Source organism: Taudactylus pleione, unplaced genomic scaffold (genome assembly GCF_031769625.1).
Source record: "Taudactylus pleione unplaced genomic scaffold, aTauple2 ptg000170l, whole genome shotgun sequence".
Classification (NCBI taxonomy): Eukaryota; Metazoa; Chordata; class Amphibia; order Anura; family Myobatrachidae; genus Taudactylus; species Taudactylus pleione.
In genome coordinates this window covers 2,988,730-3,015,000 of record NW_028284572.1, presented here as the reverse complement: position 1 = coordinate 3,015,000, position 26,271 = coordinate 2,988,730, and the positions used below count along the sequence as shown (strand labels likewise).

Here is a 26,271-nt window from a genome sequence, read left to right as displayed (position 1 = left end):
TCAGGCCTCCCGCCACCAGGGCAAGGCCGGGCAGTCGGCCCCCAGGGGACCCCACTGTCCCATCCCACCGCATCCAGTTCTACGCCTGACCGGTTTCAAGTTAACCAAAAGAAGATGTAGAGATGCAGAGCACAGTGACCATCCAACGTGGTGCCCGGGAAAGGGGAGACAGATGGTGCCTACCTCTTCTTCGCCTCACCCAACAACCCATTTGCTGGGTAACCGGAATTGCAGGCCGTCACGGGGGGTGTTTTGTAAGACAGGCAGCAGTCAAAAAGTCACCTCAGGCCTCCCGACACCATTCCCCGCCGCCAGGGCGAGGCCGGGCCGTCGGCCCCCAGGGGACCCCACTGCCCCATCCCACCGCATCCAGTTCTACGCCTGACCGGTTTCAACTTTACCAAAAAAAAGATGTAGAGCACAGTGAGCATCCAACATGGTGCCCAGGAAAGGGGGGACAGACGGCGCCCACCTCTTCTTCGCCTCACCCAACAACCCGTTTGCTTGGAAACCGGAGATGCAAGCCTTCCCGGGGGGTGTGTTACTAGACAGGCAGCGGTCATTAAGTCGCCTCAAGCCTCCCGACACCGTTCCCCGCCACCAGGGCGAGGCCGGGCCGTCGGCCCCCAGGGGACCCCGCTGCTCCATCCCACCGCAACCCGTTCTACGCCTGACCGGTTTCAACTTGTCCCGGGGGGTGAAAGGGTGTAGAATCGTGGAGCACGTTCGTTCGCCCTCTGAACCCAGACCCAGGACTCACCCGGGGCCCACTTGGTGCGCAGCTTCCAACCGGCTCCCTCCGAAAAATGACTCCCTTCTCCTCCTGCCATTTCCATCTCAGCCGCCCTCACTCGTCTCCGTGGCTCAGTATTGCTCGACCTCCGGCCACAGGGACTCGCCTCAGTCACTCTCTGTTGCTTCAGGGGACACCCCATCGCTCTGCCTTTCTCTCCACAGGCCAGGGCATGGCCCTCTGAATGCGGGCACTGTGCCGTCAGGGCGACGGACAGCGCACTGGGCCCTTTGCTGGGAAAGGGTCTGTGTCACGGGCTACGCTCAAGCGGTTCCAGGGAAATCATGTGCTCCACCGGGGCCCGGGGGTGAGCGCCTCACCCTGGAGCAAGGACACCTCCCCGGAATCCCCTGGTGGTGTCAGACACCTGAGGGTGGCTGACAGACGGAGCAGACCACAGCCATCTAGAGTCAGAAAGTGCCCACCTGTCCCCCAGAGGGGACCAGAGCACAAGGCAGACTCCTGGTGGACCGGACACCCTCACCAAGGAGGGGTGCCGGGAGCGCCATGGGCAAAGGGAGGGTTGAGTTCGCCCGTGAGATGGCTGGGACGCCAGGGTTCCAGCCAAGCGATCTCCCCTCCCAGCCGGGACGCGGGGTGCCTGATCAATCGGAAGGGTAACTCGGGTGAAACTTTGGGCCAAGTCGCGCTGTGCCCCACGGATCTCTTCCTGGCTCTCTCTCTCGCATCTCTTCGCCACCTATGAATCCGCCCGAGGAATTCCCTCGGACGTCACGGCGTCGCTGCTGCGCGCCACTTTTTGCGGGGCGCCAGCAGATTTTACCCAGGCTCCTGGAACTGGGTCCCGGCATCGGGCCCTTTTTCCCAACCTCATCGGGACTTCCAGAGGTTGCAGTTCCCCTGTCTGCCACCAGGTGGCAGTGCACCACAGGGAAGGGTCGTCCTCATTAAGCCTCAACGCGAGACCCACGGGGCTTCCGCACTGGTGGAGGGGGCTCTCACCCCGGTCACCCTCTGGTTCCCTGCTCGGGCCAGCTCCGTCACGGCAACTCCCTCACGCTCCTGGTAAAGAGAGGGAGAAGATTCGCCCTGTTCAGCCCACGCAGGCTTCCATGATAGCAGAGGGGCCTCTCTGCCCTTTTACGCCTGGAGCCCTGCCCGGGCAACCTCAGACACAGAACCTCCCTTGCACTCTTGGAGCCATGCCCTTTCAGCAGAATCAACCTGGGACAAAGAGTGCCCCTTCGATCGGAAGGGTAACTCGGGTGAAACTTTGGGCCAACTCGTGCTGTGCCCCACGGATCTCTTCCTGGCTCTCTCTCTCGCATCTCTTCGCCACCTATGAATCCGCCCGAGGAATTCCCTCGGACGTCACGGCGTCGCTGCTGCGCGCCACTTTTTGCGGGGCGCCAGCAGATTTTACCCAGGCTCCTGGAACTGGGTCCCGGCATCGGGCCCTTTTTCCCAACCTCATCGGGACTTCCAGAGGTTGCAGTTCCCCTGTCTGCCACCAGGTGGCAGTGCACCGCAGGGAAGGGTCGTCCTCATTAAGCCTCAACGCGAGACCCACGGGGCTCCCGCACTGGTGGAGGGGGCTCTCACCCCGGTCACCCTCTGGTTCCCTGCTCGGGCCAGCTCCGTCACGGCTACTCCCTCACGCTCCTGGTAAAGGGAGGTTGAAGATTCGCCCTGTTCAGCCCACGCAGGCTTCCATGATAGCAGATGCCTCTCTGCCCTTTTACGCCTGGAGCCCTGCCCGGGCAACCTCAGACACAGAACATCCCTTGCACTCCTGGTTCCCTCTCCGGGCCACCTCGCTCGCAGAGTCCCCATGGGTCTCATGGAGCACGGCCTGGGCCTCCTCGGGTGGGATAAGACCCCGCACCGCCCTTCTCTCTTGCCCGCTCCTAACAATCCGGGGGAGGAATTCCCCCGGGGGTCTCGCCATCGGCGCTGCGCGCCACCTTCAGCGGCGACTTCCCCCTCTCTTCCCCGAGGCCTTGGAAGCGCCGGCCGGACGCGGGCACCCTGATCCGACCTCATTGGGGCCTCCGCAGAGGGGAGTCGGCATCCCGAAACTGCCGCCCCGAGGCCTGAGGGGCCAATGGGTGGCTGGGGAGGGGGCACGGGCCCGACCGGCACGGTAGCGCCCCCCGGCGGATGCCTGGCGCCGGTGCAGCAGCACCCCGAGAAAATTTTTGGGAAAAAAAAATAAAAGTAAAAAAAGAGGCCGCCCATGAAATAAAAACATGGGGAGACTGTAAGGTGGGGGAAAAAAAAAACCCCAGGCGCCCCCTCCCACCCTGGTGGACACGTGGCGCCATTGCACCCCAAAAATATATTTTTTGGGAAAAAATAGACACCCCCCCCATGAAATGAAAACATGGGGAGAGTGTAAGGTCGGGAAACGCGCCCCCCCCCTCCTGGTGGACAAGTGGCGCCATTGCACCCCAATTTTACACACCGACACCCATAACACTCTTGGAAATGTGATTTTCAGGGACATGCCCAATTGCTATGTGGGGTAACAGGGACATGCCTCCTCTTTTGTCTCCAATGGTTTGACTCATGGGGACTTCATTTTAGGTCCCCACTGTGCTAGATGTCCCACCGGTGTTGGTGTGCTGTCCACCCCAAGTCCCCAGAAAGACAGAATTGCAAGAGCACGCACGCACACACACACACACACACACACACACACACACACACACACACACACACACACACACACACACACACACACACACACACACACACACTGAATTGAGGTGTTCCAATCAGACCTGTAGCCACAGGTGTATAAAATCAATCGCGGTACTTGCCTGACTGTGCCAACTGTGAAGTTTGGTGGAGGAGGCATAATGGTATGGGGCTGTTTTTCAGGGAATGGGGAGAATATTCCCGGGGTTCTGCGGGTCCTTGCGTAGGCGGAGTTTTTTAATGACTCAGTTCTATCAGATTCGCTCCATTTAGCCTTGCCCCCAAATTAAATATGCGGCATTTCCCGTGAGGGGTAGGGCTTAATGATGCAAACTGTTTAGCCCCGCCCCCAACATCGCTTACCTGCTTCTCCTGGGAAGAAAGTCAGATGTCGGTAAGTATGGTGTAAGTATCTGAGCAACTTTGACAAGGTACGGAGTCTGATAAGTAGACGTCTGTCGGAGCATCTCTAAAACGCCAGGTCTTGTGGGGTGTTCCCAGTATGCAGTAGTTAGTACCTACAAAAAGTGGTCCAAGGGAGGTCAACCCAGGTTATGGGCACCTAAAGGGAATAGATGCGCTTGGGGAGCAAAGGCAAGCCCGTCTGGTCCGATCCCACAGGAGAGCTTCTGTAGCACAAATTGCTGGAAAAGTTAATGCTGGCCCAAGGGGAGGCCCCCGGGTTCCCCTCTCTCTCAGAAGGCCCCCCATCCTTTAATCACCTGGAGAAGACAAAAGGGAGGTGGAGTCCAAGCAGGACTATACGGCACTGTTCAATCAGTGCCAGCAGCATGATATAGTAGATGGGGGAGCTGCTGCAGACCCAGAGTGATGAAGGAGACTATCCACAGTGGCCACCTTATAAGGTAAGAGGGACTCAGGGAGGGGGCATTCTCTTTATCTATGTATGTATACGTGTGACTTGTAGGTCTGTGACTATGTATATGTGTGACTGTATATATGTATGTGTATACTGTAGGTGTATCTGTGTGTATATATATAATGTGACCATATATATTTGTCTGTGATAAAGATATGTGACTGTATGCATGTGTGCATGCGTGTGACTGTATATATGCACTGTTTGTGTATGTCTGCGAGTGGCCGAATGCAAGTGTGTGTGTGTGTGTGTGTGTGTGTGTATGTATGTATATATATATATATATATATATATATATATATATAGTCAGGTCCATAAATATTGGGACATTGACAGAATTTTCGGAGTTTGGCCTCTATTCACCACCACAATGGCTTTGAAATGAAACAAACAAGATGTGCTTTAACTGCAGACTTTCAGATTTAATTTGAGGGTAATTACATCCAAATCGAGTGAACGGTATAGGAATTACAACAGTTTCAATATGTGCCTCCCACTTTTTAAGGGCCTAAAAGTAATGGGACTATCAACTCAAAAGCTATTTCATGGACAGGTGTGGTCTATTCCCTCATTATTTCATTATCAATTAAGCAGGTAAAAGGTCTGGAGTTGATTCTAGGTGTGACATTTGCATTTGGAATCAGTTGTTGTCAACTCTCAATATGAGATCCAAAGAGCTGTCACTATCAGTGAAGCAAGCCATCATTAGGCTGAAAAATCAAAACAAACCCATCAGAGAGATAGCAAAAACATTAGGTGTGGCCAAATCAACTGTTTGGAACATTATTAAAAAGAAAGAACGCACCGGAGAGCTCAGCAACACCAAAAGACCCGGAAGACCACGGAAAATAACTGTGGTGGATGACAAAAGAATTATTTCCCTGGTGAAGAAAAACCCCTTCACAACAGTTGGCCAAATCAAGAACACTCTCCAGGAGGTAGATGTATATGTGTCAAAGTCAACAATCAAGAGAAGACTTCACAAGAGTGAATATAGAGGGTTCACCACAAGATGTAAACCATTGGTGAGCCACAAAAACAGGAAGACCAGATTAGAGTTTGCCAAACAACATCTAAAAAAGCCATTACAGTTCTGGAACAACATCCTATGGACAGATGAGACAAAGATCAACTTGTACCAGAGTGATGGGAAGAGAAGAGAAGGAAAGGAACTGCTCATGAACCAAAACATACCACCTCATCAGTGAAGCATGGTGGTGGTAGTGTCATGGCGTGGGCATGTATGGCTGCCAATGGAACTGGTTCCCTTGTATTTATTTATTGATGATGTGACTGCTGACAAAAGCAGCAGAATGAATTCTGAAGTGTTTTGGGCAATATTATATGCTCAAATGCTTCAGAACTCATTGGACGGTGCTTTACAGTGCAGACGGACAATGACCCGAAGCATACTGCAAAAGCAACCAAAGAGTTTTTTAAGGCTAAAAAGTGGAATGTTATGCAATGGCCAAGTCAAACCCCTGACCTGAATCCGATTGAGCATGCATTTCACTTGATGAAGACAAAACTGAAGGGAAAATGCCCCAAGAACAAGCAGGAACTGAAGACATTTGCAGTAGAGGCCTGGCAGAGCATTACCAGGGATGAAACCCAGCGTCTGGTGATGTCTATGCGTTCCAGACTTCAGGCTGTAATTGCCTGCAAAGGATTTGCAACAAAGTATTAAAAAGTGTAAGTTAGATTTAGGATTGTTTAGTTTGTCCCATTACTTTTGGTCCCTTAAAAAGTGTGAGGCACATATAGAAACCGTTGTAATTCCTACACCGTTCACCTGATTTGGATGTAATTACCCTCAAATTAAATCTGAAAGTCTGCAGTTAAATCACATCGTTTGTTTCATTTCAAAATCATTGTGGTGGTGAATAGAGGGCAAAATATGAAAATTTTGTCAATGTCCCAATATTTATGGACCTGACTGTATATGTCTGTGTGTGACTGTGTATATATGTATGCATATAACTGTGCATCCACCCCAACCATCACAATTTTGGCGGGACAGTCCTCCTTTTCCGAACTGTCCCACTTGTGAGCTGCAGTGTCCCGCAGGGATGAAAGGTAGGGTTGGGAACACTGTCAACTATACTAGCTGGACCCTGAAGTACACCTGCAGCCTTTATTTGTTTACATTGTCCTCGCTTTTACCTCCCTTCCATTGATCCTGAAAAGGACCCCTAACATGTATGCAAACATGGTTGCAAGGAGTGCGGCTGCTATGGTGCCCGAGCTTCCTCTGTGGCCGACCCGCCACTCCACCATCACCCAATCCCGCACACAAGGTGGGCCGGTCCAGGGCCATTGAGGGTGGCCCAGGTGTCAGCGATGTTGTAATCTCGTGGACCGGCGCCAGATTCACATTGTGCCAGAGCTGTATGTCCAGGTCTGCCGCGGCTTGCCAGTGCACCAGCTGTAATTAGCTGGCGGCCTGACCCCAAATTAACACCTGCTGGCTGCTAATGGCACACAGGGGGAGGTGAGAGGCTGCTGGAGGGACATGGGGAGGTGAGTTACTAGGGGGGGCATAATGTGTAAGGGGCTCTACTATTGTGTGGAGTAATGTATTATATGGAGCACTACTGCTATCTGGCATAATCTGTAAAGGGCATTACTGATCGAGAAGATGATATCAGACAATTAGATACTATGTTTGATAAGTTCATCCACAGAGGTTATAAACCTCTAGTTTTGGAACGTGCCAGAAGTAAAGCATTAGCGGTTCCTTCGGATAAACTGTTGTCCGTTAATACTACTAAGTCTAAACAGCGAACAAGTGTAATCATATGAGCCCTACTATTAATCGTGATGCCAAGACACTGTGGCCTGTTACCTCAGATAAGGATCTTAAACCTTTACACAACACCTCACTAATGTCCTGCTATCGTAGGGGAATGAATCTTAGAGACTACCTGGTGCGTAATGACATCTCGCAATTTGGTAAGAATAACAAGACTTAATTTTTGAGTACCCCTAAATTGGGGTGTTTCAAATGCCCCAATTGTACTACCTGTAGTTTTTTACAAACTGGATCTGTGTTTTTTCATCCGTATACTGGGGCAAATACAACATACCTTATCATTTAACCAGTTTTATTGTTCATTCAATTACTTTCCCGTGTTCTAAAATGTACATAGAGAAAACCGAGTGCACCCTAAGAATTCGTATGGCCCAACATCGATCAGCAATTTGGGCAGCAATTGCCACTGGCACAAGTGAACAGCCCGTGACTAGGCATTTTGCAGAGGCCAAACATAATATTGCAGCCTTGAGATACAGAATTATTGATCACATACCTCTGATCAGAGGAGGTGATCGGGCCAAGAAGTTACTTCAGTGTGAGACTAATTGGATCATTAGATTGGACACATTGTCCCCGCGAGGTCTTAACGAGACACTGGGGTTACATTGTTTCTCAGAAAAACTATATATTTATATCAACTGGTTTCTGTTCCCCACAATATGGTTATGTGATGTGAAGTTCTACTACAGTAATTCTATATATACAGCACTACAGTCGAGGGTTAAGAATAATGGCAGCATCCAGTTGTGATCATTATGTAGGTTATCCGGAAGTGTTGATGTAAGGGCCGTCCATTCAGTGATTTTTACACGTGATTTTTACACATTGCTTCTATTGAACTCCGGCCTGATTAGACATTGCTAGCTTTCTAAAAAAGTATGAAACAAATATATTGCATTTCTCTTGTGTTTCATTATGTCACAATAAGTTGTACCACTATGATATTTTAATTGTATGTGTGTGTGTGTGTATATGTATGTATGTGTATGTATATATATATATATATATATATATATATATATATATATCTATCACCTGAGAATTGTGTGAAATAATTCTCGGGTTGAATGATTATCCATTTAGTATTATGTCTGTGACTATTTGATTTCTATTTTGCACAGTGTAGCACTTTGGAGCAAGACAATTATTGTAGATTCCGTTAGTAATTAGCTTGTATTGGATGAAGGTTTCTACCTCATACAGTCAGGTGCATAAATATTGGGACATTGACAGAATTTTCAGATTTTGGCCTCTATTCACCACCACAATGGCTTTGAAATGAAACAAACAAGATGTGCTTTAACTGCAGACTTTCAGATTTAATTTGAGGGTAATTACATCCAAATTAAGTGAACGGTGTAGGATTTACAACGGTTTATATATGTGCCTACCACTTTTTAAGGGGCCAAAAGTAATGGGACTATCAACTCAAAAGCTATTTCATGGACAGGTGTGGGCTATTCCCTCGTTATTTCATTATCAATTAAGCAGGTAAAAGGTCTGGAGTTGATTCTAGGTGTGACATTTGCATTTGGAATCAGTTGCTGTTGACTCTCAATATGAGATCCAAAGAGCTGTCACTATCAGTGAAGCAAGCCATCATTAGGCTGAAAAATCAAAACAAACCCGTCAGAGAGATAGCAAAAACATTAGGTGTGGCCAAATCAACTGTTTGGAACATTATTAAAAAGAAAGAACGCACCGGAGAACTCAGCAACACCGAAAGAAGACTGTGGAAGACCACGGAAAACAACTGTGGTGGATGACAGAAGAATTATTTCCCTGGTGAAGAAATAACCCCTTCACAACAGTTGGCCAAATCAAGAACACTCTCCAGGAGGTAGGTGTATATGTGTCAAAGTCAACAATCAAGAGACGACTTCACAAGAGTGAATATAGAGGGTTCACCACAAGATGTAAACCATTGGTGAGCCACAAAAACAGGAAGACCAGATTAGAGTTTGCCAAACAACATCTAAAAAAGCCATTACAGTTCTGGAACAACATCCTATGGACAGATGGGACAAAGATCAACTTGGACCAGAGTGATGGGAAGAGAAGAGTATGGAGAAGGAAAGGAACTGCTCATGATCCAAAACATACCACCTCATCAGTGAAGCATGGTGGTAGTGTCATGGCGTGGGCATGTATGGCTGCCAATGGAACTGGTTCCCTTTTATTTATTGATGATGTGACTGTTGACAAAAGCAGCAGAATGAATTCTGAAGTGTTTCGGGCAATATTATATGCTCATATTCAGTCAAATGCTTCAGAACTCATTGGACGGCGCTTCACAGTACAGATGGACAATGACCCGAAGCATACTGCAAAAGCAACCAAAGAGTTTTTTAAGGCTAAAAAGTGGAATGTTATGCAATGGCCAAGTCAATCCCCTGACCTGAATCCGTTTGAGCATGCATTTCACTTGATGAAGAGAAAACTGAAGGGAAAATGCCCCAAGAACAAGCAGGAACTGAAGACATTTGCAGTAGAGGCCTGGCAGAGCATCACCAGGGATGAAACCCTACATCTGGTGATGTCTATGCGTTCCAGACTTCAGGCTGTAATTGCCTGCAAAGGATTTGCAACAAAGTATTAAAAAGTGAAAGTTAAATTTAGTATTGTTTAGTTTGTCCCATTACTTTTGGCCCCTCAAAAAGTGGGAGGCACATATAGAAACCGTTGTAATTCCTACACCGTTCACCTGATTTGGATGTAATTACCCTCAAATTAAATGAATAGAGGCCAAAATATGAAAATTCTGTCAATGTCCCAATATTTATGCACCCGACTGTATATATGTGTGTGTGTGTATATATATATATATATATATATATATATATATAAATAACATGTAAACACAGCTCACATTGGCCCTCATTCAGACCCACTCGCGAGCGGCTGTCCGCTCGCAAGTGGGTCGATGGTCCGCACGACGGAGGGAGCTCCGTCGTGCGCATGCGCGAGACCCGACGAGCGAAGGACTTTCCTTCGCTCGGAGTGTCTCATCAAAGGGGGCGTGCTGTCGATGTTGACTGACAGCACGCCCCCTTTGGTGGGCGTGTCGGGGGCGTGCCTGCCAGACGGTGGTGTTCCCAAGGGAATGCCTACCGTCTGAAGCCGGCCCCACTGACATCACTAGTGATGTCAGTGGGAGTGATTTTGGCTCTGATAGAGCCAAAATCACTCCTGGCCTTGCGGTTGAAAAACTCAACCGCAGGCTTTTGCTCGCAGTTTCGATGGTCGCGATGGTCAAGACCATCGCGACCATCATCCTGCACGCTCGTATATGCTGTGGGTGGTGACCCACAGCTATACGAGCGTCCAGGAGGACGCTCCATATTAATGGAGGTGGGCCCTGATTCAGAGCGAGCGCTCTGGTCAGAGCATCCGGCTCTGAATCAGGGCCATTATGTTTTGCTGTGTTTTGTCAGTTTGCCATTAGTGATTTAGAAATACAGTTCAGACACCACTAATGTTGCAAATAACTATTAATGCTTGTTATGACTGATATATAACGAATTATTCACTTATGACTGCAGAATCTCAAACTGACTGTTGGGGGGCGCAGTATCCGATTTGTGCTTGTGCAGATTGAGTCCTGCATGATCACTCACAGTCCCCCCTTAGCTGCAGCATGATTGAATTGCTGCTGTGTTAGTGGGATGGACAGAAGGACCATTCTTCAAAACACGGACGTGTGGCACGTGTTTTGAAGGCGTGATGACCCCAGGGTTTGCGTCGTCTACAGCAGACTTCCTGGACCCGGCTGTCCAGTCCCGCCGGCCAGCTGAATAAGTTTCAGCTTACGCATCGTAGCCAAAGCAGCGACCAATGGTTGCGATATTGATCTGAGGCAGTGTCTACAGGCGCATTCAGGAGGTGTCTGTTTCCTACAGACACCTCCCGCTGCATTTGAAGGGGTGTACTTGGTCCACTCCCCTGTGGCTGTGCATTACAGTCCATCTCTGAATCTGGCCCACTTTTCTCAAGATTTATTGGTTTTTCAGTGTGTGTATAAATGTATATGTATAAGCAGATGGTCTAGCCGTTGTCTGTTTTTTCCCCCTCTCTTCCCCACCTTCATATGCATCTTACCCCAATCTTCTTTATCCCTTTCATTCTATCTTATTCTTTCTCTCTCTATCTATCCCATCTCTGTATTTAATCCTCTCTTCCCGCATCTCTTCCCCTCTCTCTCTCTCTTACCCCCCTCTACCCGTCTTTATTTAGCCTCTTTCATGCTGAAATGCTATGTGCTAGACTGGTACTCAACTTTATTTTCTTTTGTTTCTTATGCATTTATACCACCTTGTTATCCAAAATGTTTTTTGCCTACCCTTGCAAAATTGTTATTTCCAAAGTGTTCATTTATCTAATGGTGCATACACACGGTCAGATTTCTTATCAGAAATAAATGAAAACGACTGCAAAAATAATTTAAACGTTCATATCTTTGACATGTTGGGCATGTATCGAACAACGATGCTCGTTCCCGCATGTCAGATAACTATATCTGACATCGACTGTGTTTGCAGTAAGATTTGGACGATTTCATTCATTTTAATACTGTCTGAAATCGTTCCATCGTTCCATCGTTCACAAATCGTTGATGAAATCGTTCATCATTATCGTTCATCTAGCAAATCTGGTTGTGTGTATGCACCATAACACCACAATTAGTTTGTTCCACCCAGTATTACCTTTCCCATAATACATGCAGAACATACTTAACTATATGTGGACAGCATGTTTTTGGCAGTTCTTTAAGGATGGCGTGCTTGCGCACTGCGGACATGAACACAATGTTAACGTGCAGGAGTGTGCTTCACTTACCGATGAAGTGGTCAAACCCTGGTCATTGGAGGTAGTGAGCGCTAAGAGTGACAGACTGATTACAGGGTTAAATATATAAGATATATCGCTACTCCGTTTTAAAAAGAAATGGTAATATAATGCACTAATAAGTTATGTACATATTTGTAAATGAAGGCATTAGCCTCCTTGTTTTTTACGCTTTAATGTTAATTTTGAGGCCCTTCCATCAAAAACAACTTTTAAACATTACCAAAATTACGCTGTACTTAATTTCCATCACCTGTCAGTAAGCGGCATGCCTATCTATATGGAGGGGATTCTTGTCCACCTGTGTCACTAGTTATGTTTTCTACAATTGCTAATTTAGGGGTTTTTTTCTGTTCCAAAAAAGGGAAATGAATCTCTAGCCATAAAATGAGCAGTTTCTTTTGTGTTATACTGTAAATCTAGTCATAAACAGTTTTGGAGTTAATATTTTTAACCAGTTACTGACTGAAGTGTGAAGGCGTAATCTTGCTTGCTTCAGGCAGTGGAACCAGCCTGTTTTTTTTTTTTTTAAAGCATTTTGACACATCAGAATCTTTTCTAAGACATGCTTAAAACACCTCTATTCGATATGTCTCAGAGCGCTTTTTATTTTTCGTGCTTGTTTTTCTTTTTAACAGTGCCTGTCAGGATGTAAATCTACTAAAACGTGTATGCGAGAGGGTTATTTTATCCAGATGTAAGCTGCTAAGTTTCTGGAATCCAAATAACTTTTATTCCATTTCCAAATGTTTTACAACACAAAAAAAACTTAATTACAAGATCCACATGGACAAATGCGTCCAGTTTATATAAGGCCACATGAAATTAGGGCTGCAAAATATGTGCATCTCATTTTTTGTTATCATGTATTAAACCTATGAATTAAAAACATAGAAACAAAAAGAGGAAACAAATTATAGTTAGGCTGATTATACCTACAGCAGAGAATTGTAGAATGGTATGTTTGGCACAAAGAAAGCCAGACATTTTTTTTTAATTAATGTAGTATTTACCATACAAATCTATAGATATTGAATAAAAAAGGATAATAGTCCACAACGTCTTTTAGGTTGATTCCTGAGGTATCCTCATGTAATGACCCTCACAATGTGTATCTCAAAGAAAAAAGCAAAATAGAACAAACATAGGGCCTGATTCAGAGCCGTTCGCTATTTGTGGTCGTTCGTTTAAAAACAAGGGGTGGCTATTCAAATGATCCGTACGCACATTGCAGTCTGTTCACACCTCTAAGTCTGAACGAGCGAGCAAAACATACGCTCGTTTATTTGTTAAAAACGCCCCCTGGCCGCTCGCACCATACGTCATGTCCGCTATTTATTAGATTAATCGAGTACATCGACCAGCGTATGAACTGCTCGCTATTCTTGTGGTTGGTGTTTGCTACCACAAATTTGCGAGCAGTTCTGGCTATAAAATAACCCAGTGACGTGGTCAATGACGCTGCTGTTTTAAATATACACACCCATAAAACGCCCGTTTTGACCTTTAAGCACGCCTGCGTTCGGATCTCCACTCCCCATTTTCAAGCACCTTCCCCTGTTACCACCCACATACGCCTCATTCTGTCACTCAAAATAGCAGGCCCTCGCTATATTGCGTACCAACGATTTTCGGCCGCACTGACTGGTTCGCGCATGCGTACTAAAAACCGTACGCATGCGCAGATGTGCAAACATCGCTCGGAACGAGCGTACTGCCGCTAACGAGCGGCTCTGAATGAGGGCCATAGTGTAGCTTGTATATGGATGTAAGCTGTGCTAACACGCTGAAGAAAATGAATAAATTAGTGAGAAGGCACTCGTGCTATAGGATAGGGTTCCAGCACCAATATAATAGTAAAGCCTCGTACCAACTGTATGTCTTTACAGCTCAGTATAGATTCAATTCCTTGCTCATATTGTATTCCATTCAATTCCATTGGTGGTTCATGTCCACATAGAGAAACAAAAGGAAAAAAGCTTCCAAAACGTGTGATACGTTTAAAACATACACATAATTTAATACATTTACAATAAAGACTCGTACATAAAATAAATAAGGGAACAGCTTATCTGTCTAGTAGAAGGAGGTGACCACAGGAGGTCCCGCTCAACGCGTTTCGTCCCGCTGTGGATTCTGGGGACTTGTTCAGGAGTAGGAACAGCTATAGATATGTATAGACAGAAACAAAGTAGGAACTGCTCTCCTCCAAACATAAAGCATAACTTGCCCAGGTGCTGAGGCGCCATTTTTTAAATTGCCAGAGCTGCCGAACTTTGTAATGACGCCGCAAGCTTTTTTTGGCTCGCGGCGGCCATCTTCAAATCTCAAAAAATGCAGCTAAGGCGCCATTTCTTTAAATGGGTTCCGCTGCCGAACTTTGCAGAATGGCTGGCAGGGACTGGATTCTCTCGGATCCAGGGCCAACGCCCGCACCGCTGCCAGTTCCCCCACCGCCGCTGGATTCCGCCGCTGATACCTGCACCGCCGCCGCTGATGGCCGCACTGCTGCGGGACCTCGTCTGTCTAACTCACACACCATCGCGGGGTGTGCGTTAGACAGACGCTGCTACCGATCGCGACAATTGCCAGGTCCAGTGCCGCTAATGCACGCAAAGGACAGCCATCTTGGTACACCCAGGTGAAGCCACAGTGAGTACACCCCCCTGCTGGAGGCACCTACTGAGGCTGCACAACAAGTTGCAGCTCCCTATCTATATAAAGGGGCATTTGTGATGTAATAGTTTAAAAACTGTAACTTTCTCAATTACCTGAACCCCAAAAGGCCCTACCCTGGAACAAGAGCTACCTAATAAAACAAACCCCAAGTCTGAATTCACCCTGTACCATGCCCTGACTTATGCCTTTCCAAAAATCCCCCATAGAGAACAGCAGAAAAGGTTATCCTAACTGAGGGCCTAATTCAGACCCGCTCACAAGCGGGTCGATGTTGGCCCAGTGCGCATGCGCACGACTGACCCGGCTCAGGCACGCCTGCGTTCGCACCCCCATTCCCCTGTTTCCAGTGGCCTGCTCCTGTTACCACTCACAATCCGCTTGAGCTGTCACTCGTTCAGCTGGGCTGTCTCTGCTGGGCGAGCGATTGCTTACCGATCGATCGGACTAGTTCGCGCACACGCACTGCGATGCATGCGCACTTTGCAAAACATTGCTCGCTAAAAGCGATCGCTTGCTAACGAACGGGTCTGAATCAGACCGTAAGTGTTAAGTATCTATTTACATTTTTATTGTAGACTACAACCCCCTGGTTATGTATGAAGGTGGTTCAATAAACAAGGTAACAAATCGTTGCGTAAATTCAACTTGTACATCTACGTATTATCAATAGTATGGCCTTGGTACAGATTATTTTTCCACATAGTCCCCATACTTGTCTAAGCATTTATTCCAACGGTATACAAAGGCATCTATCCAGGGATAGAAGAAATCAATGTCAAGCGCCTGAACCCGGGACATGACTGCTTGCTGAACTTCACCGTCGGTTGAGAGTTGCCTTCCACCCATGTGCTTCTTCAATGGTTCAAAAAGATAGAAATCACTCTGTGCCAGGTCAGGGCTGTAGGGAGGATGGTCAGGTACCTCCCAATGGTAACGCCATAACAACTCATGCGTGCGGTTGGCCTGGCATTATCGTGCAGAAAGACAGGTAGTTTTCGATGAATTGCCCTCCGCAACTGGCTCCATGTGTCACAATAGCGGACATCATTCACACAATCTCCCTTGGAGAGGAAATCAACAAGAAGCACACCCTTGAGGTCCTAAAACACGGTCGCCATGGCCTTCTTTGCTGATGGAGCTGTTTCGAATTTCTGTGATGGTGGGGACAATGCGTGTTTCCATGTCATGGATGCTTGCTTTGTCTCCGGTGTCACATGATGCACCCATGTTTCATCACCTGTAGCAATACGCTGCAGGAACTGCACTCCCTCTTCATGGTGTCTCGTCAAGTGCACCAGAGACAATCCATCCTATTGGTTTTGTGACCTTCTATGTGTTGCTTTGCTACCCAGAATGAACACTTTTCCTGTACTCTAGCTGAACAATATTGTGCACAGCACCCACCGAGACATTCAGTTTGTCAGCAATATCACTTCAATGCGGCACAATTTGCCATCTGTGGTGGACATGCTTGGCTGGCCGGATTGCTGCTCATCTTGAATGCCTGTCCTACTGTTATCAAAGGCAGTGCACCAAACCCAAACCTGTTTTCATGCCATGACTTTATCACCGTACACCTCAACAAGTTGGCAAGTTGGTGAATTTTAGCTGCTGATGTGCCCTTTAGATGCAGAAATCTAATCACACTAATCACCTTAATGATTGACCATGTTTTCACCAGCTCTGCGATCTTACAACTGATATGAGGTTTAATGGCTGTGAGGGGAATCATTGGTCTACCTGCTCTGGCCTGGCAGGAAACTAAAATGAAATGGAGAACATTACACACGCGAGAGGTCTTACCTTACTTATTGAACCACCCTCATATGAAGGGATTGGCCGTCATCATTGGAATTTGCAATAAATATGGCTCCTAAGAGACATAGAGAAGTGGCCTCATCTGTAGGGGACATAAGCCTACTATATATAGCTATTGCTTAAAGGCCTTGTGTAACTGTATATGCATCCATGTGTAGTAAAACCAAAGTAGATTATTGTGCTGCTGTTGGCCTTACAATACTTTCAACCCTACATCAGGCCCACTATGTTTTAGTCCATTGCTATAACTAGGAGCCTTATTCAGATTTGTACACATACCCGATGGTTTGCCTACAACTCCAAATGTCAGAGATCTGTGCATGTGCAGGTCTCTTTCTGCAACTACGGTCACCGTGCCCTTAAGCACGGGTAATGGGCGCTTTCATACTTATTTATGTATACTTGTTGCTAATGAAATACTTTATCACCACGTAAAACAACATGGTGATGTAGTTTAATAGCAACACTAGTTATAAATGAAAAAAATCAGTCAGGCAATATCTGTACACGTTAGGTTAGTTTTATCTTCCTCTACCTTAGTTGGATGTGAACGTCAGAATAGGGGAAGGCTGACACTTTCACTTCATTTTACCACTTAAATGATATATGGCTGTTTTAGACGGTTACATTCCTACTGAAGCATGACTGATTTAAAAAAACAAAAAAACAATCCACAAGTTAGATCAACCTAGTACACTGCATTAAACGCTTGTATCCAAAATGTTCATTTGGTTTTTCACCCCCATATTGATTAACATGGTTATTTTAGGAATTGTTTTCCCCTATTTTTGAGACTTGTCTGAGAAGTGAGATCAGAAATGCCCCTTTCCTGTGCAGTTCATCTTATTATTTTCCGGTATATCCCTGCCAGGGCCCATGACAGTATCAGAGCTTCAGTACATGTTGGTTTCATTATACCTCTGGGAACTAGGGTGGTCCGATATATGCCATGGCACAGCACGGCAGGGGGCACTGTTTGGCGACACCTGACAATTTTCTGTTCATTATCTCTTTTAGGTTCCTCTTCTTTTATCGCCGGCATCTCCTCTGCCTGACCGACTCCCCCTCCATCCGGCCGACTCCCCAAGCACTTCCAGTCACATCCTCCTTTATTTAACACCTACATTTCCAAATACTGTCATACCCGGGACTCGAACCTGGGTATACCTTTCGCATGGCAGTCAGATACACATGGAGCTATCTGTTCCTGCAAAGGAAGCCTGCGATAACTATATGACAATACCTATCATTGTCCATTTAAAACCATTGCAACTAGATAGATGTATGTAGTGTACAGCCATACAGCCAATCCCCTGTACCACTGGATGACAGTGGTACCAAAGGATAGGTAGCCCTTCATCATCATACGGGATAAATCAGGGGCCACACCCATTTTTTTAGACGTGTTTCTTATGTCCCTATTTGAAGAATTGGGTGGGAGGAGGGTGCCAATGCTCTTTCTATAACAGTACGCCAAAAAGTCTAGTTATGTCTCTGCTAATTGAATAGCCCCAGGCATAAAAGCCCAAGGCTACCACCCTTTTCCACACTTGTTAAATTAACAGGTATAATTGAATTTGCTCCCAAATCTGTGTCTCTTCCTTGCTTTGAAGTGCCTGGATAGAGACGTTCATATATATTGTGAGATGTGGAATCGGATCTCTTCTATTGCATAATTCAGTGGACCTCATTATTGATCTACAAATTCTATTAAGGAGGTAATGTCAGGGTATATTCCTGCAACACTTTGAATTGAGATTGATTTTTAATATTTATTCAATGTGGACTATTGTTTAAGAAAAGATCCTGTGGATTTGAAATAGAACGTTGCGGGGAGCACACTGCCGAAGATTAACAGCCATCTGTTACATTGTATAAACTTTGTTTCTTTTCCCAGTATTGTAGATAGCTATATCATACATTTGAATCCTCTGGTGAATTATAGAAATGCCTTTGAATTTTAACAATAATTATATATTTATTATGGCATAATTTGTGTAGTGAAATTAAAATTTAGATATGTTTAAGATGAGCCACTTTGGTGTGGATATTTTTAAATTAAGTCCCTTGTAGCGCTGTCTATATTTTATTTTATTCCATGATTATTGCCTCAGACTTCACACTATTTTGATTACTTGGAAAGCCCCTTAGAACATAAATTTTATAAATTGATCTTTGCCAGACCCTGTACACAGTTAATGTCACAGCTGAGTTTGAACTGAGAAAAGAGAGCCGCTATTTGTGCTACCACATGCTGCAAGCATCGGTCAGTATACATTTTTTTATGCTTTTAAATATAGCATTGTCTTCTTATGAGAGCTACAACAATTCCAGTTCCTAAAACAAACATCTTAGCTAGACACAGTTTTGAGTGCAGAATAACAGTTGGAACACTGTCAAGTAGCAACCAAGTATAACAGTGGTACCAAAAGAGAGAGATTAAAAAGTGCAATCTGTTTAACCTTCGCATTGATGGGCATTGCAGCCCACAACCAAACGTGGCCAACATGATGGTGCAGTGGTCAGCATTGCTGCCTAATGGTGCAGTGGTCATGGGTTACATTCCCGCCTGGAGTCCTTTTTATGTGAAGTTGGTCTTTTTCCCCCTGTTTGGGCTGGTTGTCCTCCCACACTCTACAGACATTGGTACAGTAATACCCCTTTTACACCGACTTAAAAATCCCGGGTTCATGCACGTGAACGTGCATCAACCCGGAATTATTGTCGGTGTAAATGGATCAACCCGGGTCCAGTGACCTGGGGATTCGACCCAGCTGGATTGCAGGGTTGAGGACGGGTCATTCCTGTGTCACCCTGCAGTGTAAACTGCGCGACCCAGGTCACAATGACTCTGGTCGCGCTGCATGCTGCACGATTGGCCGGCTTTAGTTGCGCTTGGAGATGGCATTATCTCCAAACGTCCACTGTCGGGACGACCAGAATGGAGCAACGCACCCCACCCGCCCTTTGTGCCTCTGAACCGCTTTGGAATAAGGTAAGGGGGTCGCGGAGGGGGAGGGAGGGTAAGAAGCGCTGCTCACCTGTGCCGCAGAGCTGGGTTAGTGCTGACCCGGCTCCGGTGTGAACGGTGCCGGGTCGGCGCCGCAGTGTAGAAGGGGGTCTGTCCCCGGTTAGAACGTGTTCCAAATCCCGGGTCAGACCTGGGACTTTGGTGTAAAAGGGGTATAAGTGAATTGGCTGTTAACTACCCTTGTCTGTGATGGAATCGGTATGTAATGCCGGCTGTAGGGATGCTTACTGTCAAAATACCGACAGCGGCATCCAGATGGGATACCAACCAACGGGTAAGTATACTTGCCCTCCCTTCTTGTAGCCTAACCCTCCCCACCACGTACCCGAACCCTCCCTGTTAGTACCTAAGCCTAGGGCGCCCCGGACTTACATCGTTCGGGCTGGTGTCCTTCTGTGTTCCGGCATCGGGATTAAGATAGGTGTCGGTATTTCGATGCATATCTTAAGTCCCGTGTCGGACTTTTAGCATCGGGATTGAGACCGGCGCCATTGCGGCCGCCGGTCTCATAACTACATCCTTTTGTGAGTGGGTGTTCGGGAATGTAGACTGAAAACTCCAATGTGGCAGGGACTGATATGAATGATTACACATTCTCTATACAGCGCTGCGTAATTAGTGGCACTATATAAACAAAATATTCATTATAATTTTGCATATTTTTTACCAACATTTGGTAAAAACTGCAAGGACGCTGAGCTTGGACTGTGCTCTGCACACATTATGGGGGATTGTCTGGCCAAATTAGTGGGTGAGGTATCAGTGGGAAAGTGTTTGTAGTTTTCAAATATGTTGTGGTTGGACACACACATACACACATTCTGTGGTTGGACACACACATACACACATTCTGTGGTTGGACACACACATACACACATTCTGTGCACCATAGTAAAAACAAAAAAAAACATAATACAAGCTACAAAGGTATTATACTTAGTAGCTTCCAATACTTATCACGGCTTAAATTATTACACTGATCAATTATGTTATATTATTCGCACTCACACTCTTCCTCTAATCATCCTTGTGTTTCCGATTGCAGTCTTCTGACCCATTCCACTCTATTCTCTTACCCTTGTTGATATTCATTTTCCAAAGAAAATATCCTTCTCCACAGGCCCAGCAGGCTCCAGATGTTGCATGCTGGCACTTGTAGTTCCACAATAACTGGAGAGCAACTGATTGTGTAATACTTGTCAACTTCACGTACCATGTATTGTTCCCATATTATGTTTTCTTATGCATATTAAATATTAATACTGTACTCACGCTGGTAACTGTCCCTCTCCTAAGGTCACTTGCAGGACTGCATGTATTTTGCAGTTGGTGAGCATTGTAGAATAAGAACATTCCCAGAAACAAACATATAAGAAATTAGAGTAAAAGTTGGTGAAGTTATTGACTATACATGTCTGTAAATGTCATTCTGATTACTCATCTCCAGCACAGTAGATATTGGACAATATCCAGGGCATACATATAGGTGTGGTTTCTCTGTATATAGTACTACGGAATCCACCCTGGCTCAAATTGGTTGTGGATATGAACACGGGTGTAATTGTTCATTATATTGCATTACTGGTGTGTTTTATCACTTTTGTGTTGCTTTTCATGCCCAGAATTATATAAAGTCAGGCTCCATTTTCTACTTGGCTTTGATGCACACAATATTTAATCCTTGCATGACACTAAATATTTACTCACAAATGTATTTATAAATACTTACTCACAAATGTATTTATAAATACATTTAGGTTCCGTATTCAGACTAGAATGTGTTGGGCTTCTCCAATAAGGGTTCAGTACACACTTCTCTGTCCCCTGATGTTCTGCGTCATTTGGTTCAGGCGGACTTAATAGATACAGTGCAGCTAGAACAACCACCCCTGATGCACTGTTGGTACAACCACTGGGCTTGCAGCCTCATGCTGCCATTAATCTTATAGGCACTAGCCTGGCGGTACAAATGGGAGACATCTGGGTCCCACTTACCTCCAAAACATTATTATTTTTACTGTAAGTGGTTTGATGGGGTTGAGGTCTAAGCTCTGTGTAAAGGCGCCTATCCATTAGCAGATGTTTTTCTGAGCAATGAAAGACAAAAGATATCTATTGAAAATTCCGGTAGCTGTGCCGAACGATATCTGTCATGTATATGACAGATTTTTGCAAAAGACGAAAGATGAACAATAACGCATGACATCATTCAGGAAGTGGATTTTTTTCTCTCCAGTGCTTTGTAGCTGCTGTTAATATCGTTCTTCGTTTACCGCATATAAACTGCCAGATATTTCTAATATTTGACAGCGATATGCGATAATTGACCAACATGTTGGAGAGATGAAAGATAAAATTTATTGGCCGCGGGAGTGCGCATCTGTCATCGTTCAGGGCCTATCCATAGCAGATAAATAATAGGCCCCTTAAGTCAGTAAATTCTTTGCCCTCAAACTCTGCAAACCATGATGTGATGGATCTCATTTTGGGAACAGTAACATTGGTCACATGAATAAGAAAGAAAGACAGTGGAGTTTGAATTTATGATGCACATATTATAACTGTTACTCTAGCAGCGAAAATGTAAATACTTTATTTCACTTTAAAACGATTCTGTCAATTTTGCAGAGAATACTATATCAGACAAAATATTAGTATTATAATATTAAAATAATGTTAAGTATAGAAATAGTGAGGACTGGTCAGAAAAAAAAAGATATGTGATTAAAATCCTAGACTTTACTGTACCCACCATATATTTATTACTGTATATCATACTTGCCAACTTTTGAAAACTAGTTTCAAGGAGATTGTATTTGATAGTAGAATATGCTGAATGGGCATATCTGTTTCCACTTAGGGGTGTGTCCAAAGGCAGGTGAAAACTATAGTGCTAAGAGCAGCATGGGCAGGGTAAAGGGGCATGGAGCGGCAGTAGGATGCTGGTAGCTAGTAGTATTGTGGTGTAATAGTGTAACATGGGCACCAATAGGGTGATAACTACAGTGCCAGCAATGCCTCCTACTGGGTGAGGTGACCCCTGACATTGGGCGAGGGGGTATGTAGGATGCTGGTGTCAGTGATATTGGGGTATAACAATGGGACATGGGCACCAGCAGGTTAATAATTACAGTTGCCTGCAATGCCCCCTGCAGTGCTCTGCATGAGTAGTTATACATATTCCCATATGCACCCAGCCCGCAGAATGTTGAGGAGGTGCGAGAGGGAGGCATGTGTAAGAATACAGATTTCCAGAACTGTTTGGGGGCCCTTCTGCTGCTCTGCACCGTGTGTGTAAACTCCCAATACCAGGCCCAGAGGTGGCTCAGAAGTAAAGACTTAAGGGGCACATCCACTAGACGATCTACTCCCTGTCCAATCTCTAAACGATTTTCCCTTGATTTTTTCCATTGAAATTTTATCTTTCAGTCTGAACGATTTGCAAACGATCTTTAATAGATCAAGTGAAATTGACCTGCATGTTCGGTCGACTGAAGAGACGATCAAACGACCAGCGGGAGCGCGCATCGTTGATCGTTAACGACCAAACACTGCACGATTTATAAACGTTTTTTGAACGATTGAATGATAACGACGTCGTTATCGTTCAATTGCCTGCTAAAATCGTGTAGTGGATGCCCCCCTTTACAGTAACAATATGAAAACTTGTTGCAGACTTTACTGGAATGGCGGACTGTGTGAATGTGGTGGGGGGGGGGGGAGAGGGGAGGTTGGAGGAAGGTGGATGAAGCTTTACCAGACCACCATTACTAATTCCTGAAGCAGACTGTGGAGTTGCTGTGTAGGTACCTTCCACTCCTGCTTGTCACAAGTGATTGCCTCTGCAGGGGGGAAGGGAGCGCTTGCCACTGCTGTAGTAAGAGGCAGAGATGGAAGACCCTGTGCTAATGGCAGCATGTTGGACCCTGGTGAAAGCCCCTCTCACCCCACTGCAAGAAAAATGTGCATTCAGCAACTGGAATTGAGTGGGGCCAGCACCGCGATGTAGGTCAGTGCACAGCATAGCATAGGCAGTGTGTGTGTGTCTGAGAGCTGCAGGGATGTGAGTATAGAGGACTGCGCTGCCCACAGCTACCAGCATAGAAGTGCACATTAAATTCATGTCATGCTGCCCGCTCCCCCCACCCTAGATACGCACTGATCACTTCGCACACACACACCTTGAGAAATACAGTACTAATTACTTACTTTATTGGACGAGGGGAGAAGGAGAAGCCACCGCCGCTGAAGCAGGAGAGGACTCATCTCTGCCTGCACTGACTACTCATATTAGTAAAGGCTCTGCTGGGTGAGGTGGGTGATGCTACCCACAACCCTGCGGTGCATGGACTGCCTCTTTTGCATACTGCCATCAATCCCCGTCCCTCTTACATCCGGACAGAGCGGTGGAGAATGCGGGGGGCTTAATAAACTTTGCGGGGCTGTGGGAGGCTTGTCAATAAAACGGGAGACTCCCGCAAGATGCAGGAGTGTTGGCAAGTATGTTCTAAATAAATATATTGCAAAATTGTTAAATTCATTTTAATGCAAGTAAATTAAAGAATTTACGTTTTAACTGCTACAGTAATAGTCATAATAATCTCTTTTGTGCACCACAAATTCATGCTCCATTGTCTGTGTGTTGTCTTCATGTGAATTATATTTGTGAGCTAGTGGTAGAACCATACTTACCTACTCTCCTGTAACCTGCGCTAGTCTCCCCTGGGTTCCTGTAAGAGTCTCTCCCGTATCCTGGCCTCTTCCTGATGAAGTGGGGAGAATAATGCCAGGAATCGCGGTCCATGAGGAGGGGGCGGGGCCAATATGAGATAATTACATAATTTGGACTCCCCTCCTCTACATAGAAGTGCAATTAGTGGGATTTTTCCCACAAGGGGGCAGGGCCTAATGACGCAGGTTGCACCCCCTTGACGACCCACTTGCATCCTCTCTCTGGGCTTCTCCCGGAGAGGACATAATAAAAGTAGGCAAGTGCGACTGCCAGATAGTGAAGTGTGATTTGTCACTCCAGAGAATACATTTCCACTATTCCACAGTCTACTTGTGGTGTGCTGTACACTACGCCAGCTAACGTTTGGCTGTGTGCACATTGGTGTCCTGTTGCTCAGCCATAAAAACACAATCCATGAACTCCCAAAAATCAGTTCTTGCGTTGACATTGCTTGCAGAGGCTATTAGGTCTAAAGCTGCATACACACACGATTTTGTTACCAACGATTTTATGAACGATTTTCTGTCAGATTATCTGTCAGATTTTTTAAAGTGTAATGAACGATATTTGAACTACAAACAATTTTTGCAACTTCTCTTAATGAAAATCGTTCAGTTGGTCAGTCAGAATGAACTACAAACGGGAACGTGCATGATCGATAATCGGTCATCGTTGTATCTCAGAAACTTAACGATTTTTTTCAACGATTGAACGATAACGACGTCGTCATAGTTAAATCGTTCAAAAAATCGTTACGTGTGTATGCACCTTAAGTGCTACTTTTCTATAAATATAGTTACAGGAACGATGTGGAGAAAGCAGAGGTGGGTGGTGCTGTGGATGATATGGGCGCAGCTACAGTGGGGGGGCATAAAAAAATTGTCAAAATTTGGCATGTGGGGTTGTTTGTTATAACATGTCACTCTATCATATAATATCTAAAATATCTAATAGCTAAAACTACTTAGGATAGAAAACTGCTGTAAATTCACAAACACCAACAGCAAACCGGAATCCGTACTACATATACAGGGAAAGCCACATCTATTCTATATATATATATATATATATATATATATATATATATATATATATATATATATATATAATATGAGAAAATCAGGATCCATATTAATCTTGAAAATGCTATATCCACATAAGTCAGATTCACATAAAAGAACAAAAAAACCCATAAAGCCAGATCCACATGAAATGCATTTTGAAGGGGCTCCCAATACATTTAGAATGAAGGAATATTGTGCTTACTTGCCATATTTATGTTCAGTTATGCGTCAAACACAGTCTTATCTCTCTTCACTTAAGCTGGCCACACATCTAAAGATTATCTGTCCAACCAGCCAACTAGTTGATTGGTTGGAATGAAAATCTGGTAAGGAATACAATCAGCAATTTGCTCCCAAATGCTGGAAAATGGACCAAAACTGTTGCTTGAACAAATTGTTTAGATCATACATTTAACAAACTTGTCTGAACGACCATTTTCATCTGTTTTCTGGCATTTAGGAGCAAATTGCTGATCATCATTTACTCCCATACGTTACCAGATTTTCATTCCAACCAATCAACAAGTTGGCTGGTTGGATGTAAGTTGGTCTAGTGTGTGGCCAGCTTTACACTACTATGGTCGTCAGTCACCAGCTATGGGTAGGAGGCAAAGGCACAGTTGTGGATGGCGTTAGGGTCACAGAAAGATATGGGACGGGAGCCAGAGGCACACATGGGAATGCTAGTTCAGAGACACACATAGGTGGGTGGAGGTCGGGGGTCAGAGCAGAGGCACACATGGATAGGGTAGTTCAGAGGCACTAGGGGGGGTCAGAGGCCTTCACAATGATGTGAGCGCTCCTGAGGACAATAATACAGTTTGGTCATTGCCTGCAATGCAGCTTGTCCCTGACTGCAGTCTTGCTGACTCGGGCGGTGGCCATCTTGCATAAATTTGCTGGCTACTCAGGGTCTCGACGGGCTCCTGTCAGGATCCTGAGCAGCCAGCTAG

At 45.5% G+C, this 26,271-nt stretch overlaps 1 protein-coding gene across 5 annotated transcripts in view; it reads left to right on the top strand.

Annotated features, from left to right (window-relative positions):
- Positions 1-26,271, top strand: part of RAPGEF2 (Rap guanine nucleotide exchange factor 2) — a 364,888-nt gene that overhangs the window by 123,878 nt on the left and 214,739 nt on the right. The gene's annotated exons all lie outside the window — the stretch shown is intronic.